This window comes from Polyodon spathula, chromosome 29 (assembly GCF_017654505.1).
Source record: "Polyodon spathula isolate WHYD16114869_AA chromosome 29, ASM1765450v1, whole genome shotgun sequence".
Taxonomy (NCBI): domain Eukaryota; kingdom Metazoa; phylum Chordata; class Actinopteri; order Acipenseriformes; family Polyodontidae; genus Polyodon; species Polyodon spathula.
In genome coordinates this window covers 659,786-676,330 of record NC_054562.1, presented here as the reverse complement: position 1 = coordinate 676,330, position 16,545 = coordinate 659,786, and the positions used below count along the sequence as shown (strand labels likewise).

Sequence of the window (16,545 nt, the reverse complement as noted above, 5' to 3'; positions counted from 1 at the left end):
TCCTCTCTCCACCTGCTTACACAGGCTCTCCCTCCCCCTTCTCTCTCCCTGCTTTCTCTCTCTCCCTCCCCTTCTCACCTCTCGCGCGCCCCCCCTCTCTCTCTCTGTTTCTTGCTCACTCAGTCACTCGTTCTCCTCTCTCCACCTGCTTACACAGGCTCTCCCTCCCCCTTCTCTCTCCCTGCTTTCTCTCTCTCCCACCCCCTTCTCACCTCCCCCCCCTCTCACTCAGTCACTCGTTCTCCGCTCAGTCACTCGTTCCGCCTCTATCCCCTGTCACTGGATGCTCTCCCTCCCCTTCTCCCCCCCCCCCCCACCCCCTCCCCCTCCCCCCCTCTGTTTAGTCTCAATCGTCAGAAGGTGCCTCTTGTGGACCTGGAACTCTCCCTCCCCTCTTCTCTCTCCCTCTCTTTTTCTTTCTCTCTCTCTCTCTCTCTCCCTCCCCCTCTCTTTCTCTCTGTATTTTCTCACTCACTCACTTGTTTGGTCTCAGTCTCTCTGTCTCGTGCTCTGCAACTGGACTACAACATGGTGTTTGGCAATTTTGTTTTTATGCACATTTGTTTACATATTATATATATATATATATATATATAATATATATATATATATATATATATATATATATATATATATATATATATAACATATACATTGGTGTGCAATGCTTTACAGACCAGACAGACATTGCATGCTTAATTGCAACACGTAAATTATTGCATTATTACCTGACTTGAGTTTGCAAACTACAAAACCGTTTTAAAAAATTTGATGACAACCAAGGCTGTAACACTCCGACAAATTAGTTTCTAATCACTATAATAATAAATTAGTTCTTATCATAATAATAATAATAATAATAATAATAATAATAAATATTATTTGTAGCATCTCGTTGTATTATTAGTCGCTCAAAAGTTTCAGACAGCGTTGTAGCATTTATGGAGACCATAAACTAGTCAGGTAAAGTCACAAATAGTTGAATGTAGAGCCCTAAAATTGATATTCTGCAGGCGGGTATATAAGCTTATCAATGACACACCCGGAGGTGTCCTGACAAGTTTGCACGGGGCTGCAATTTATTTAAGGTGTGTTTAAGAAGTCAAGGATAAGCATGTTTGACAACAAACACCGGAGATGCTGATAACTGCGCTCGCTTTATTCTAAAGCCTCCTGAGTTTTATCACGCTTGATTTCACACGAGCGACAACAAATCAAGCCCACCTGTGCAATCCAGCTCCGAGCTGGATAGAGAGAGAGAGAGAGAGAGAGAGAGAGAGAGAGAGAGAGAGAGAGAGAAGAGGAGGGAGAGAGAGATCCTCGCCTCTCTCCTCTCTACTCTAAACCATCTCCCTCGCCCTCCCTCTCCTCCCTGGCTTATCCGGGGGGCACTCCCACCCTCTCTCCGTGAGAGTGGCAGGAGAGAGAGAGAGAGAGAGAGAACGGGTGAGGGTGGGAGAGAGCAGGAGAGAGGGGAAGAGAAAGAGAGGCAGAGAGAGGGGTGAGAGAGAGAGAGAGAGAGAGAGAGAGAGAGAGAGAGAGAGAGAGAGGAGGAGAGAGAGGAGAGAGAGAGAGAACGGGTGAGGGTGGGAGAGAGCAGGAGAGAGGGGAAGAGAAAGAGAGGCAGAGAGAGGGGTTGAGAGAGAGAGAGAGAGAGAGAAGAGAGCGAGGAGAGAGAGAGAGAGGAGAGAGAGAGGGAGAAAGAAATTGACGCTTATTATAGAAATCTGGACAAAAAGTTTTGCATCACTTAGAATTTAATTGCGCTTCATAAAGTCTAATGAAACATGTGTAATAACACATTGACTTACACGCCCGCTGATTAGATTCCCTCATATGCTATCTATTCTTAACTTAACGAAGTATGACTACTGTATAGTGCTAATGCTTTCTGACACAACAAACTATATATATATATATATATATATATATATATATATATATATATATATATATATATATATATAATCATAATGTCTCAGTGTGACTCAATAACTGTTATCCCAAACTGTTATCCGTACAGAAGAGGTGACATTAACAAAGACTTTATCTTCAATGGAAACAAATCGACACTGTAAAAAAAAAACTGCTATATTCCTACAGCTGGCGTATAACGGAAAATATACATACAGATCCTTCATTCCCTAAGCTGCAATAACCGGTATACGCTGGCGTGGCGATTAGGGGACATGTTTGGTTTAAGGAGCAGCACCTCGATTCACCAGCTTGTAAACAGGGTTGTGCGAGAAGCATTCCTAACAGTACTGTCGGGGACAGAGTCCAGCCGCCGGTCATCTAAAACTACTGTAACCGGAGATCAGGCTGCAGCCAAAGTCTCTCAGGGGCCCAGCAAGCTAATTCAAGCCGCAGCACTCAACGAATTAGCCAGACAACACTCTTCATCAGATGAAGTCTCTAATGATCGTGTGTTTGTATAGTGCTTTCTTAGTGAATACACGTGTGCTCACACACCATTGCAATGTTCCTATGCAGCGTTGCAGTGTAACATATGCTATAACCCTATTCCTAACCCGCACCCAAAAACCTAACCCTTTTCTGATAGAATTGTCTACTTATATAATGTGAACAAAATTGCAAAACAAACACGCACACACATCTGTTTTACTATAGTTGTGGGGTATTCTCATTGACTCTCACTATATTTTTTATTGACTATTTCTAACTTGTCACACAAAACACCACACAGGGTGAAACTGTGCGAAACAACACTTTTTTTTTTTTTTTTAAGGCATAGTTACACACACACACACACACACACACACACACACACACACACACACACACACACACACACACACACACACACACACACACACACACCATCTATACGCCAGAGCTACCGCAGTGGAAACTGGGATATGTAGTTCTTTATCAGCGTTTAATCTGAGATAACACCTTGACCAGGACTACAATCCCACGATTCACTGCGACGAGGCATTTCTAAGGAAACTAACAGTGAAAACAAACAAACAAACAAACAAAAACAAACAAACAAAGACAAGATTAGAGAAATACTCGCTTCTAAAACAACGATACTTTTTAATTAGTCTCATCAAGACTATCTATGATAGGACACTGAGAGGTTATGACCGATTCCTACTCAATACCAGAGACGCGAGGGAAGGGAGTCGAGCGATTCTCCCCAAGAAAACTTGGCGTTTTTCTAAAGGCAGTTCCTCGGAAAGCTGTAGGGTTATCGTTGCATTAGCACGCCGCTGAACTGCGTGACTTGCCTTTGTTTGAGAGACACACGAACCGTGAAGGACACACGGACGCAGGGACTGACGGAAAGCGCAGTTTCTGCACACCTGTGTGCCCGTGTGTGTGTGTGGCTGTTCCGCACAGCTACACTTTTACAGAGGCAAAACATACATTCAGACATACCCGATTCAGACAGCCCCCCTGAGTTTCAATAGCCATAGTTTAATATATTATACAGCAACACCAAACAAGATTCAGACAGCCCCCCTGAGCTTCAGACAGCCCCCCTGAGCTTCAATGTGCATCTTTTGGAGAGATTCCTCCCTCGCTTCAAAAATGTAGCTCACCGTCAAGATTCTAGACGACTTCGTCCACTAACAGTGGCTCTGTGGAGCTGAGAAGGGACTGGGAGGGAGGGAAGTATTGTGTATTTAGAGCAGTTTAAGATTAACTCTAATCATGGCTGATTTTTACTAGAGTGTATTTCAAATCTTCTTTGACTGCCATATTAATGTAGGTCAAGCAGTGTGGCTCTAGTGGAGCTGAGAAGGGACTGGGAGGGAGGGAAGTATTGTGTATTTAGAGCAGTTTAAGATTAACTCTAATCATGGCTGATTTTTACTAGAGTGTATTTCAAATCTTCTTTGACTGCCATATTAATGTAGGTCAATCTAAATGCTGTCCACTTTATTATGCATTGCGATATTTATAGAAAAGTACATTGCTGAATAATGTATAAAACTATGGAATTGAAACTCAGGGGGGTGTCTGAATCGTGTTTGGTGTTGTGTATAATATATAAAACTATGCAGATTGAAACTCAGGGGGGTGTCTGAATCGTGTTTGGTGTTGCTGTATAATATATAAAACTATGCAGATTGAAGCTCAGGGGGGTGTCTGAATCGTGTTTGGTGTTGCTGTATAATATATAAAACTATGCAGATTGAAACTCAGGGGGGTGTCTGAATCGTGTTTGGTGTTGCTGTATAATATATAAAACTATGCAGATTGAAGCTCAGGGGGGCTGTCTGAATCGTGTTTGGTGTTGCTGTATAATATATAAAACTATGCAGATTGAAGCTCAGGGGGGTGTCTGAATCGTGTTTGGTGTTGCTGTATAATATATAAAACTATGCAGATTGAAGCTCAGGGGGGTGTCTGAATCGTGTTTGGTGTTGCTGTATAATATATAAAACTATGCAGATTGAAGCTCAGGGGGGCTGTCTGAATCGTGTTTGGTGTTGCTGTATAATATATAAAACTATGCAGATTGAAGCTCAGGGGGGCTGTCTGAATCGTGTTTGGTGTTGCTGTATAATATATAAAACTATGCAGATTGAAGCTCAGGGGGGTGTCTGAATCGTGTTTGGTGTTGCTGTATAATATATAAAACTATGCAGATTGAAGCTCAGGGGGGTGTCTGAATCGTGTTTGGTGTTGCTGTATAATATATAAAACTATGCAGATTGAAGCTCAGGGGGCTGTCTGAATCGTGTTTGGTGTTGCTGTATAATATATAAAACTATGCAGATTGAAGCTCAGGGGGGCTGTCTGAATCGTGTTTGGTGTTGCTGTATAATATATAAAACTATGCAGATTGAAGCTCAGGGGGGCTGTCTGAATCGTGTTTGGTGTTGCTGTATAATATATTAAACTATGCAGATTGAAGCTCAGGGGGGCTGTCTGAATCGTGTTTGGTGTTGCTGTATAATATATAAAACTATGCAGATTGAAGCTCAGGGGGGCTGTCTGAATCGTGTTTGGTGTTGCTGTATAATATATAAAACTATGCAGATTGAAACTCAGGGGGGCTGTCTGAATCGTGTTTGGTGTTGCTGTATAATATATAAAACTATGCAGATTGAAGCTCAGGGGGGCTGTCTGAATCGTGTTTGGTGTTGCTGTATAATATATAAAACTATGCAGATTGAAGCTCAGGGGGGCTGTCTGAATCGTGTTTGGTGTTGCTGTATAATATATAAAACTATGCAGATTGAAGCTCAGGGGGGTGTCTGAATCGTGTTTGGTGTTGCTGTATAATATATAAAACTATGCAGATTGAAGCTCAGGGGGGCTGTCTGAATCGTGTTTGGTGTTGCTGTATAATATATAAAACTATGCAGATTGAAGCTCAGGGGGGCTGTCTGAATCGTGTTTGGTGTTGCTGTATAATATATAAAACTATGCAGATTGAAGCTCAGGGGGGCTGTCTGAATCGTGTTTGGTGTTGCTGTATAATATATAAAACTATGCAGATTGAAGCTCAGGGGGGCTGTCTGAATCGTGTTTGGTGTTGCTGTATAATATATAAAACTATGCAGATTGAAGCTCAGGGGGGCTGTCTGAATCGTGTTTGGTGTTGCTGTATAATATATAAAACTATGCAGATTGAAGCTCAGGGGGGCTGTCTGAATCGTGTTTGGTGTTGCTGTATAATATATAAAACTATGCAGATTGAAGCTCAGGGGGGTGTCTGAATCGTGTTTGGTGTTGCTGTATAATATATAAAACTATGCAGATTGAAGCTCAGGGGGGTGTCTGAATCGTGTTTGGTGTTGCTGTATAATATATAAAACTATGCAGATTGAAGCTCAGGGGGGCTGTCTGAATCGTGTTTGGTGTTGCTGTATAATATATAAAACTATGCAGATTGAAGCTCAGGGGGGCTGTCTGAATCGTGTTTGGTGTTGCTGTATAATATATAAAACTATGCAGATTGAAGCTCTCTGAATCGTGTTTGGTGTTGCTGTATAATATATAAAACTATGGATTGAAGCTCAGGGGGGGTGTCTGAATCGTGTTTGGTGTTGCTGTATAATATATAAAACTATGCAGATTGAAGCTCAGGGGGGCTGTCTGAATCGTGTTTGGTGTTGCTGTATAATATATTAAACTATGCAGATTGAAGCTCAGGGGGGTGTCTGAATCGTGTTTGGTGTTGCTGTATAATATATTAAACTATGCAGATTGAAGCTCAGGGGGGTGTCTGAATCGTGTTTGGTGTTGCTGTATAATATATTAAACTATGCAGATTGAAGCTCAGGGGGGGATGTCTGAATCGTGTTTGGTGTTGCTGTATAATATATAAAACTATGCAGATTGAAGCTCAGGGGGGCTGTCTGAATCGTGTTTGGTGTTGCTGTATAATATATTAAACTATGCAGATTGAAGCTCAGGGGGGCTGTCTGAATCGTGTTTGGTATCAATGGCATTTGGAAATAGATTCTTAGTTTCCTTGTAATCCAGTACGTTCGACCCCAGCGGTACAATATGACTTGAGGAGCTGTTCTTGAACTGTCGTCAAAACCATTCCTTTAAATTCTCTACATTCCTGGACAGAACTGACCTTTCCCATGACAAACCTACTCTGTCTGAAGCCTCAGTCATTCCGAATTCAGGAAGCAGGGTCTAGTCTTCATTTTTGAGTTTTGATTTGCTGCACCTGGTGTTGTCTACTTGTCTTTGATTCACACCACGCGGCCGTGCCTTTACCAGGAAAGACCCTCGGGGACCCCTGCGCTTCCCTAACTGTGTGACTCACCCTCTGCACACCACGCGACCGTGCCTTTACTAGGGGAGACCGTCGGGGACCCCTGCGCTCCCCTGACTGTGTGACTCTCCCTCTGCACACCACGCGACCGTGCCTTTACCAGGAAAGACCCTCGGGGACCCCTGCGCTCCCCTGACTGTGTGACTCCCCCTGCACACCACGCGGCCGTGCCTTTACCAGGGGAGACTCTCTGGGACCCCTGCGCTCCCCTGACTGTGTGACTCACCCCCTGCACACCACGCGGCCGTGCCTTTACCAGGGGAGACCCTCAGGGACCCCTGCGCTCCCCTGACTGTGTGACTACCCCGCTGCACACCACGCGGCCGTGCCTTTACCAGGGGAGACCATTGGGGACCCCTGCGCTCCCCTGACTGTGTGACTACCCCCCTGCACACCACGCGGCCGTGCCTTTACCAGGGGAGACCCTCGGGGACCCCTGCGCTCCCCTGACTGTGTGACTCTCCCCCTGCACACCACGCGACCGTGCCTTTACCAGGGGAGACCCTCGGGGACCCCTGCGCTCCCCTGACTGTGTGACTCCCCCCTGCACACCATGCAGCTGTGCCTTTACTAGGGGAGACCGTCGGGGACCCCTGCGCTCCCCTGACTGTGTGACTCCCCCTGCACACCACCCGGCCGTGCCTTTACCAGGGGAGACCCTCGGGGACCCCTGCGCTCCCCTGACTGTGTGACTACCCCGCTGCACACCACGCGGCCGTGCCTTTACCAGGGGAGACCATTGGGGACCCCTGCGCTCCCCTGACTGTGTGACTACCCCGCTGCACACCACCCGGCCGTGCCTTTACCAGGGGAGACCGTCGGGGACCCCTGCGCTCCCCTGACTGTGTGACTCCCCCTGCACACCACGCGGCCGTGCCTTTACCAGGGGAGACCGTCGGGGACCCCTGCGCTCCCCTGACTGTGTGACTACCCCGCTGCACACCACGCGGCCGTGCCTTTACCAGGGGAGACCATTGGGGACCCCTGCGCTCCCCTGACTGTGTGACTACCCCGCTGCACACCACGCGGCCGTTCCTTTACCAGGGGAGACTTTTTAGTTTAATCTCTCACCTGAATTTTTTTTTTCGGTAGCTTTCCCTGGACCCCCACCCCTGTGAATTTTCCCCTTTTGCAAAGGGCTCCCTGGACCCCTACATCATCACCCAGCCGGACCCCCAGGAGGGGGTGGGAGGTGCAGAGAGAGGCAGGGAGAGAGTGGGGCAGCTTTACAAACTCCTGCAAAACACTCTGCGTGAGGCGGGACTGCCTGAGACACGAGATCGAACGAGAGAGCCAGCGACAGGTGAGAAGGGAGAGTAGTGAGGAGTGAGATGGGAGAGGGGAGAATCAGGAGGAAGGAGAGGGAGAGGAAAGGTGAGGGAGAGGAGAGCGGGTAGAGGGAAGAGGGAAGAGGGGAGAGGATAGGCAGATGAAAACGAGCGAGGGAGAGGCAGAGAGCAGAATAGAGACATTCGTTTCTTTAACCCCCATTTGTTTGTGTGTCTGTCTGGGTGTTTCTATTTCAGTCTCCTCCAATTCAGACATCACCATCTGTGTGCTGGGATCCCCCCTGCCATACCTCTCCCTGCTGCTAGAGGGAGGCAGAGAGACCCCAGGTAAGAGAAAAGTCTGACACATTTGATGATGATGATGAAGATGATTATTATTATTATTATTATTATTATTATTATTATTATTATTATTATTATTATTATTAGCAATATATAAGCTATAGCAAGAGAAAGCCCTCTCCTTTTGATTAGAGGTAATCCCCAAACTCTTAGAAACACACCAAGTCATTACAGAGACACGAAAATCCAATTCCTGACCCCCTGTAGCGCCTCCCAAATCATTGATCCACCCCCCTCTAAAGGGGCGCTAACTCCAAGGTTTTTATAATGCGTCTCTGGTCTCTTATTCTAGCAGTGCTATCACTGCATTATTTACTTGTTATTTACATGTTCTATTTTAAATATTGTTATGATAACTGACTCTTACTCTCTCCTCTTCCTTCCTCACCCTCTCTCTTTTCCTCACTTCTTTCCCTTCTCTTTCCCCTGCCCTGTCTCTCTCTTCTTTCTCCACCTGTGCCATCTCCCTCTCCTTACTCCATCCCTGTCATCTGCTTCTCTCCTCTCTCCTTTCCCCAACCTCCTTCTCTTTTCCATAACCCCCCTTTCACCCTCCTCTACCCCTATTCTCTATCCTATATCCCTCTCCTCCCCCTTCTCTATCCCCTTCCTACCCCCTTTCCTCTCCTCCCTCCTCCTTTACCCATCTTCGTTATTCTGTATCTCTCCCAATCCTCCCCTTTTTCACATCCTCCCGCTCCTTCCTCCATTCCTCTCTATTTTCCCTTCTCTATCTCCTCTCTCCTCTCCCCCCTCTCCTCTACAGGTGAAGTGCTCCTCTGCCTGTCTCCCTCCTGGCTTTCCCGCTCCCCCTCCCCTCTGCACCCGGGTTTCTCCTCCCTGTTCCTCCACCGCGGCATCTCCTTCGAGCTGGGGGGCCGCACCTTCCTCGAGGACTTCCGCCCCCCCCGCCGTGTCACCTATCTGCTTCCTGTGGGCGGGGAGGAGGGGCAGGATGTAACCCGGGAGGCAGACTGTCCCATGGGCAGCTCCCCGAGGCTGGCAGAGCTGCTGGGAGACACGCTCCTGACTCGGGTTCTGCTGGAAAGGAACCGGGTCCGCTGCCCCCCCACCCTGGGGCTGATGTACCGCCCCACCCGCTCTTACCAGACCGAGGGCACCAGCGTCACCGCGTTCAGTCTGACGGAGAGGGAGGGGCAGGGGGAGCTGGTGCAGAGAGAGGTGCTCAAGTTTCTGGAGTCTCTGGCTATGGAGCCATACAGCAAGGTACAGTCCGGGACTGTTAAGAATTGGACCAATCATTGTGCTGTCGAGAATCACATGTCAGATTTCAACCAATCGCTGTGCAGTATTTGCTGTTGAGAATCACATGTCAGATTTCAACCAATCGCTAAATCATGTTCAGATAGTTTATATATTACGGTAAAAATCAGAAGCTGGTAAATCTGAAGTTTTACTGGTAACTGTTAACATTTACCAAGGTAAAGAATTTTCTTAGAAATCTATGGTTTTCCAGACAGTTACCAAAGCTTATTGTTAGAGGCACTTTTTTATTCTTGAGAATTAACAGTGAATGTTCAAATCTTTCTTCTTACATACACAGTATAACAAACGATATGAAACCCCTGTCAGGGTAATGAATTTCCAAACCGTTTCCTCGGAGGGGGTGTCATTTCTCCTCCTGCCCTGCAGGTGGTGCTAAAGCCCAGTGGGGGGCGCTGGATCGGTTCCCAGCGGCCGGTGCGGTTCCTGGAGAAGCGGGACTGCGAGGCGGTCCGGAGGGAGGTGTGCTCGCTGCTGCCCCTGCTGGAGGAAGGAGAAACCGCGCTGCTGGAGGCCTTCTGTCCCACCATGTCTCCAGTGTCTCCTGTCCTCACTCAGACCTGGGATGCGTACAGACGTAAGAGGAGGAGGAGGAGAGGAGGGGAGGAGGGGGCCTCCTCCCTCCCCCCCTCCCTGGGGGGGAGGGCTGCCCCCCCGCCCGCCGGTAGCGTTGGGGGCCATCGCAACCCCCCCAGACCCTAGACTAAAAATCTGCCCCCCCACCCCCCCCCACTCAACCCAACACAACAGCACATTAGTATCAATGAGTCTTAAGCAGACGCTTTTCCTCTAAGGAGACTTCCAGAGGCTAGGGGGGGGTGAACTATGCATCATCAACAACCACTGCTGCTGCATAGCCACTTCCAAACAGGACCTTGTAGACAGACAACAGCAGACAGACAGACAGACAGACAGAACTCTCGCTAGACAATTCTGTTTTCAAGTTACCCGCCCCCCTCCCCCTAACTGAACAGGCTGGGGTGGTCTCTGGATTGAAGAGAAATATGCAGCCCCCTCTTTCTCAACCATGTACCTGTCGCCTGGGAATCAAATCCAACTCCTCAGACACAACTACAGGGTCACCTTTCCAACGCCCTTAGAGCAGCCTTCAGTCAAGTCTTTAGTTAAGAGGTGAAACAGCTGTTAATTTCACAAAAGCAATCTCAGGTTTTTTCAGGCGCTCTCTGTGTGTTCTTTTGCCTCGTTTTGTGTTTTGCATCTTACTGTTTTTTTTTTTTTTTTTTTTTTTTTCATTTTCAGAAGACGAATAAAAAAAAAATTTACATGTACTGAAGTTTCAACGAGCTTTTTGCTTTATTTACGTTTTAAATGCAAAACAATCAAGACCCCCCCCCCCCCCCCCCCCCCCCCCCCCCCCCCCCCCCCCCCCCCCCCCCCCCCCCCCCCCCCCCCCCCCCCCCCCCCCCCCCCCCCCCCCCCCCCCCCCCAAACGAAGGTAAAGATTACCTTGTTTGGTTCATTAGACAGTCTCTTAATGGAACCCCCTTCTCTCTCTCTCTTCCTATCCCACTCTCTCTCTCTTTCCTCTGTAACCCCCATCTCCCTCCTCTCCCTCCCCTCTCCAATATTCTGTAATAATTTCCATATTTCTTACCCCTTCTTATCTATCTCTCCCTACCCCATCCCTTTTCTCTCCTCTCTATCCCTCTCTCCCCCTTTTCACTTCTCCTCTTCTATCTATCTCTCTCTTTCTCCCCTGTCTCCCTTTCCATCTTCCTCCTCTCTCCTCTCTCTCTCTCCCTCTCCCTCTCTCCTCTCTCTCAGATGTGAATGTCCCTCGTCCTGACCTCTCTTTTCGGATGTGTGCTGTGGTAACCCGATCCCGAGGGACTGCCCCTGCTCAACCAGGTGAGAGGGGAGGAGGAGGAGGAGGGGGAGGGGGAGGAGGGGAATCAGGTTTGGGAACTGGGGAAAGAAGGCAGGAGGAGCCAGGGGGTGTGGGTTGGGGTGTATAAGGAAAAGCAAGAGAGGGAAGAGGAGAGAGAGGAGAAGAGGGAGGGAAAGATCTGGGGAGGATGGTGCAGAGAGGGCAAGGTGGCGGGACAGAGAATGAAATGGTCCCATACCTGTCTCTCTCCTACATTCCCCTTTCCTCTCTCAGTTGGTGTGCAGTGTGGGTCGTTCAGACAGACCTCTTCGGCACGGCTCCTCTCCTCTTCAATCTCTAGAGACCACTCTGCAGGATTGGGGCCTCTCTGACCCGGCCCAGTGCTCCAGCATACTCAGCCAGGTGAAGAACACTGCTGAAACCTGCCTCCGTGTCGCCATGGAGATGGAGGCAGGGCTGTCGCCTGAGCAACGGGGGGGCCGGGTGGCACAGACGGACATGATAGGTAAGCCAATCCAGGAGCATGAAAGGGGGAAGGAGAAGGGAGTAATCTTGTATGTACTTCAGGAGTATTCCCCGTCCCCCTAACCCTTTCCCTTTCTCCCCCTCTCCCTCAGGAGTAGACATGCTCCTCTCATGCTCCGGTCAGGTGGTCACCCCGTTCTGTCTGGGTCTCAAGCCGTCTCGCTGCCTGGAGAGCTGCGGGCTCTTCCTGTCCGGGGGCGGGGCTCTGCTGCACACGCCCCTGAGCCGCTCCCAGCGCTACATCATGGAGGGGCGGAGCCTGCTGATCATCGGCGCGGGTGGAGTCAGCAAGACCTTCGTGTGGGAGTCGGCGAGAGACTTCGGGCTGAAGGTGAGTCGGGCAACGGTTGTTGCAGTGCTTCTCTCTCCATCGTGCTCTCTCTCTGTCCCTTCTGCAACTTTTTCTCTTTTTCTCTCATTCTTATTCCCCACCCTTCTCTCTCTCTCCTTTCATTCTTATCCTCCAACCTGCTCTCTCTCTCTCCCTCTTCTCTCATTGTTCTCATCCACCCTGCTCTCTCTCCCTATTTCCTTGTCATTCTCCACCCTACTCTCTCTCCCTCTCACGCTCTTCGCCTCCTGACTCGTACCCTTCCCTCTCCTCCACACAGATCCACCTCGTGGAGTCTGACCCCACTCATTTCGCGGCCGGTCTGGTCGCCACCTTCATCCACCTGGACCTGACCGACCACAAGCGGGACTTGGAGAACTGCTCCCGGATCTGTGAGGCCCTGTCCGAGCGTGGGATCCGCCCCGACGGCTGCCTCTCTTTCTGGGATGACTGTGTGGTGCTGGCGGCGCTGGTCTGTGAGCGACTGGGACTAAGGAGCAGCCCCCCCCAGGCCGTGCGGACCGCCAAACAGAAGAGCCAAACCCACCTCCACCTGCTGAAGGGGGCCCCTGCGGAACCCAGCCTGGCCGACCTCCTCCCACCCTCTTCCCTGGAACCCAAAACCACCAGCTCTCCTCCTCACCCTACCCTCCCCCTCTCGTCCCCAGAACCCACTCCTGGCTACTGTTACTCCTCTCCTCGCCTCTCCTCCCTGATCCGATCCGTGGAGCCCTCAAATGGATCCATCACTGTCGTCGATTCTCCTTCTGCTTCTCCTTCCAACAACGGCATTTCCAACATCGCCAACAACCGAGTGAACCTCACCAAGCTGTCCGGCAATCCCGTCCGGGATCCCTTGTTGGAAAAAGCTGCACCCATCGATAGAATTTCCGATCTCTTCCCGGATTCTCCTCTACCTTTGCCTCTTTCTTCCCGCTCAGTTTGGGCCCCCTCCCCTCACACCTACGCCGTGCCCTGCTACCACCTGGAGTCCCGCGCTGACGTCGAGAAGGCAGCCCGGCTCGTTTCTTTCCCAGCCGTCATGAAGCTGGAGTACGGGGCCGGGGCGGTGGGAGTGAAGCGCGTCGACTCTGCGGAAGAATGCCAAGCCCACTTTGAGAAGATCTCCAGCGACCTCCGGGAAGAGACCGACTATCCGGGCATCGGGCTAGGCTGGGGCAACGCCATGACCCTGATGGAGTACCTCTCTGGCACGGAGCACGACGTCGACCTGGTCCTCTTCGACGGGCAGAAAGTGGCCGCCTTCATCTCTGACAACGGCCCCACTAGAGTCCCCGGCTTCACAGAGACGGCCGCCGCCATGCCCAGCTACCTCCGCCCTGACAAGCGGGCTCAACTGGTCGAAGCCGCCCTCCGCTGTTGCCTGGGCTGCGGTCTGACAGACGGCGTCTTCAACGTGGAGATGAAGATGACACCCACGGGACCCAGGCTCATCGAGATCAACGCCAGGATGGGCGGCTTTTACCTCCGCGACTGGATCCGGGCAGTCTACGGGGCTGACCTCCTCTTCGCCGCATTTGCGGTGGCTTGCGGGCTCCGCCCCAGGATCCCTGAAGCCTCCCCGCCACTGTGTCACCTCATCGGGGTCATGTGTATCGTCTCCCAGCATCTCCGTGCCCTGAGGACCACCGCCAGCTCGGAGGTGCTGCGTCTCCTGCACTCCCGAGGGGTGATCCGTCTCAACCAGCTGGACGACGAGCTGATCTCGAGCGAGTACGAGGAGCCCTACTGCAACGTGGCCTGTCAGAGCCAGGATAGAGACGCCGCGAGGCTCCAGCTGCTCAGCATCTGCCAGATCCTGGGGATCGATTCTCCCGATTATCCCGTGTCTTATTTCTTGTCGGATTTTAAATAGTTAGAAGCCGGGAGAAGGGTTTGGGGTTTTGTCTTTTGGATAGTCACAGCTTGAAATATTTCATGCTTTTTTAAATCAGAGCAGAAAATGGGGGGGGGGGTAAGCTCCTGCCTCCCACCCCCTCCTCCAGCCCCAGCCCCAGCCCCAGCCCCAGCCCCAGCCCCAGTCCTGGGTTTCGGAAAAGGGAGTTTGGGATTCTTTTTTGATGTGAAATTTTTCAATCATTTTAGCTGTGCAAAAACAGCTCATAAAAGTTAACCTGTACAAAGTCAGATCCTTGTTAAGAGTGGTGAAAAGGATATATCTATATAGATATATATAGAAACCCAGGACTGGATGCAGAGGTCGTTCTAAGTTTCAAGTCCTTTAATAAGAATACAGCATTTTTAATCCAAAAATAAATTATTTCTTATACACACATATATATATTAAAAAGTTGATCATTAGACTATATGGAAGTTTACTACATGGATTATGCAAATTTTACAGAAATATGTTTTAACTTTAGTGACAGTACAATAATATAAACCTGAAAAGCCATTCTTTCCTGCAAAAGTTTATCATTGAAATATGTATGGAAGTTTATTAAATGAATGATATGCATTTTACAGAACTATTTTGAACTTTTTAAAATAAATTACATCAAGTAAAGTACATCAATTTTAATCCTAAAAGCCATGCTTTCTTCTAAAATTTTATCATTGAAATATATGGCAGTTTTAAATGGATTATGTGCATTTTACAGAACTATTTGTAACCTGATTAAGAGTACAACATTATAAACTCTAACAGCTGTTATTTCTTAATAAAAATAGATATCTTTGAGTTTATGGAAGTTTATTAAATTGAGTTTATCATCAACAACTGCTGCTGCTGCAGAGTCTCTTCCAATAGGACCTCGTTTGTTTGGCGTCTCATCCGAAGGACGCAGCACAAGGAGGTTCAGTGACTCGCTCAGGGTCTCTCACACACACACAGTGAGTCAGGGGCTGCTGCAGAGTCTCTTCCAATAGGACCTCGTTTGTTTGGCGTCTCATCCGAAGGACGGAGCACAAGGAGGTTCAGTGACTTGCTCAGGGTCTCGCACACACACACAGTGAGTCAGGGGCTGCTGCAGAGTCTCTTCCAATAGGACCTCGTTTGTTTGGCGTCTCATCCGAAGGACGGAGCACAAGGAGGTTCAGTGACTCGCTCAGGGTCTCTCACACACACACAGCGAGTCAGGGGCTGCTGCAGAGTCTCTTCCAATAGGACCTCGTTTGTTTGGCGTCTCATCCGAAGGACGGAGCACAAGGAGGTTCAGTGACTCGCTCAGGGTCTCTCACACACACACAGTGAGTCAGGGGCTGCTGCAGAGTCTCTTCCAATAGGACCTCGTTTGTTTGGCGTCTCATGCGAAGGACGGAGCACAGGGAGGTTCAGTGACTCGGGGTCTCACACACAGGGAGTCAGGGGCTGAGCCTCATGGTATCCAACCCCCTTTTTTTTACCCCTTGATCCACCAAGCTTCCTGCTATAGCAGCTTTCATCCCAACGATTCCAAAACACTTCACACACACACACAACAAAACAATGAAGCCATTACATGAAAACCAGTGTCTTACAAAATGCTATCAAACTGAGAAAGAGGGGGGGGGGGGAAACAAGAAATGCGGTTTTAATTAGAAAATTTGAAAAAAGTTTGCAAAAACAAACATTAGAACAATGAAAAAAGTATAAATACAAAAAAATAGAAATAAAATTGGAATTATAAAATAAAACCTAAAATTGCAAAAAGGAGAAAAATGAAAAAAAAAAGATCAAAAAGCTTAGAGAGTTCTATATATATATATATATATATAGAGAGAGAGAGAGAGAGAGAGAGAGAGAGAGGAGAGAGTCTTTTTTATCCAGAGAAAAAACGTTCGCGACTTTGGAAATCTGCCACAGTCCCGGATAAGGGAAGCTGTGCATATCTCAGGAGAAAGAAAGCCGTTTTGACGAAGCGGCGCTTGGCTCCGGACCATCACTTGTTTGGGACACAAAGTGGCCATTCAGCTGAGAAACTAAGAAACCAAGTCACCCGCGCCGAGAGCCACACAGAGGGGAGAACCGCGGAGAAGCATCTCGCCAGGGCGGTGAGGCAATCCATTAAGCAAACACAATGCTGAGGCTATATTGCAACAACAGAGTGGAACACGAGCCTAGAGAGGTTGTGCTAGATTAAGTCCTCGTTACTCGCGTAGTTGGTTAATTGACCCTCACACCTAGAATACTGTGCTGTTCTGATCAGCTGAC

At 48.9% G+C, this 16,545-nt stretch overlaps 1 pseudogene; it reads left to right on the top strand.

Annotated features, from left to right (window-relative positions):
* The first annotated feature begins 438 nt into the window (after positions 1-438).
* Positions 439-15,093, top strand: LOC121302349 (annotated as a pseudogene).
* Positions 15,094-16,545: the final 1,452 nt, after the last annotated feature.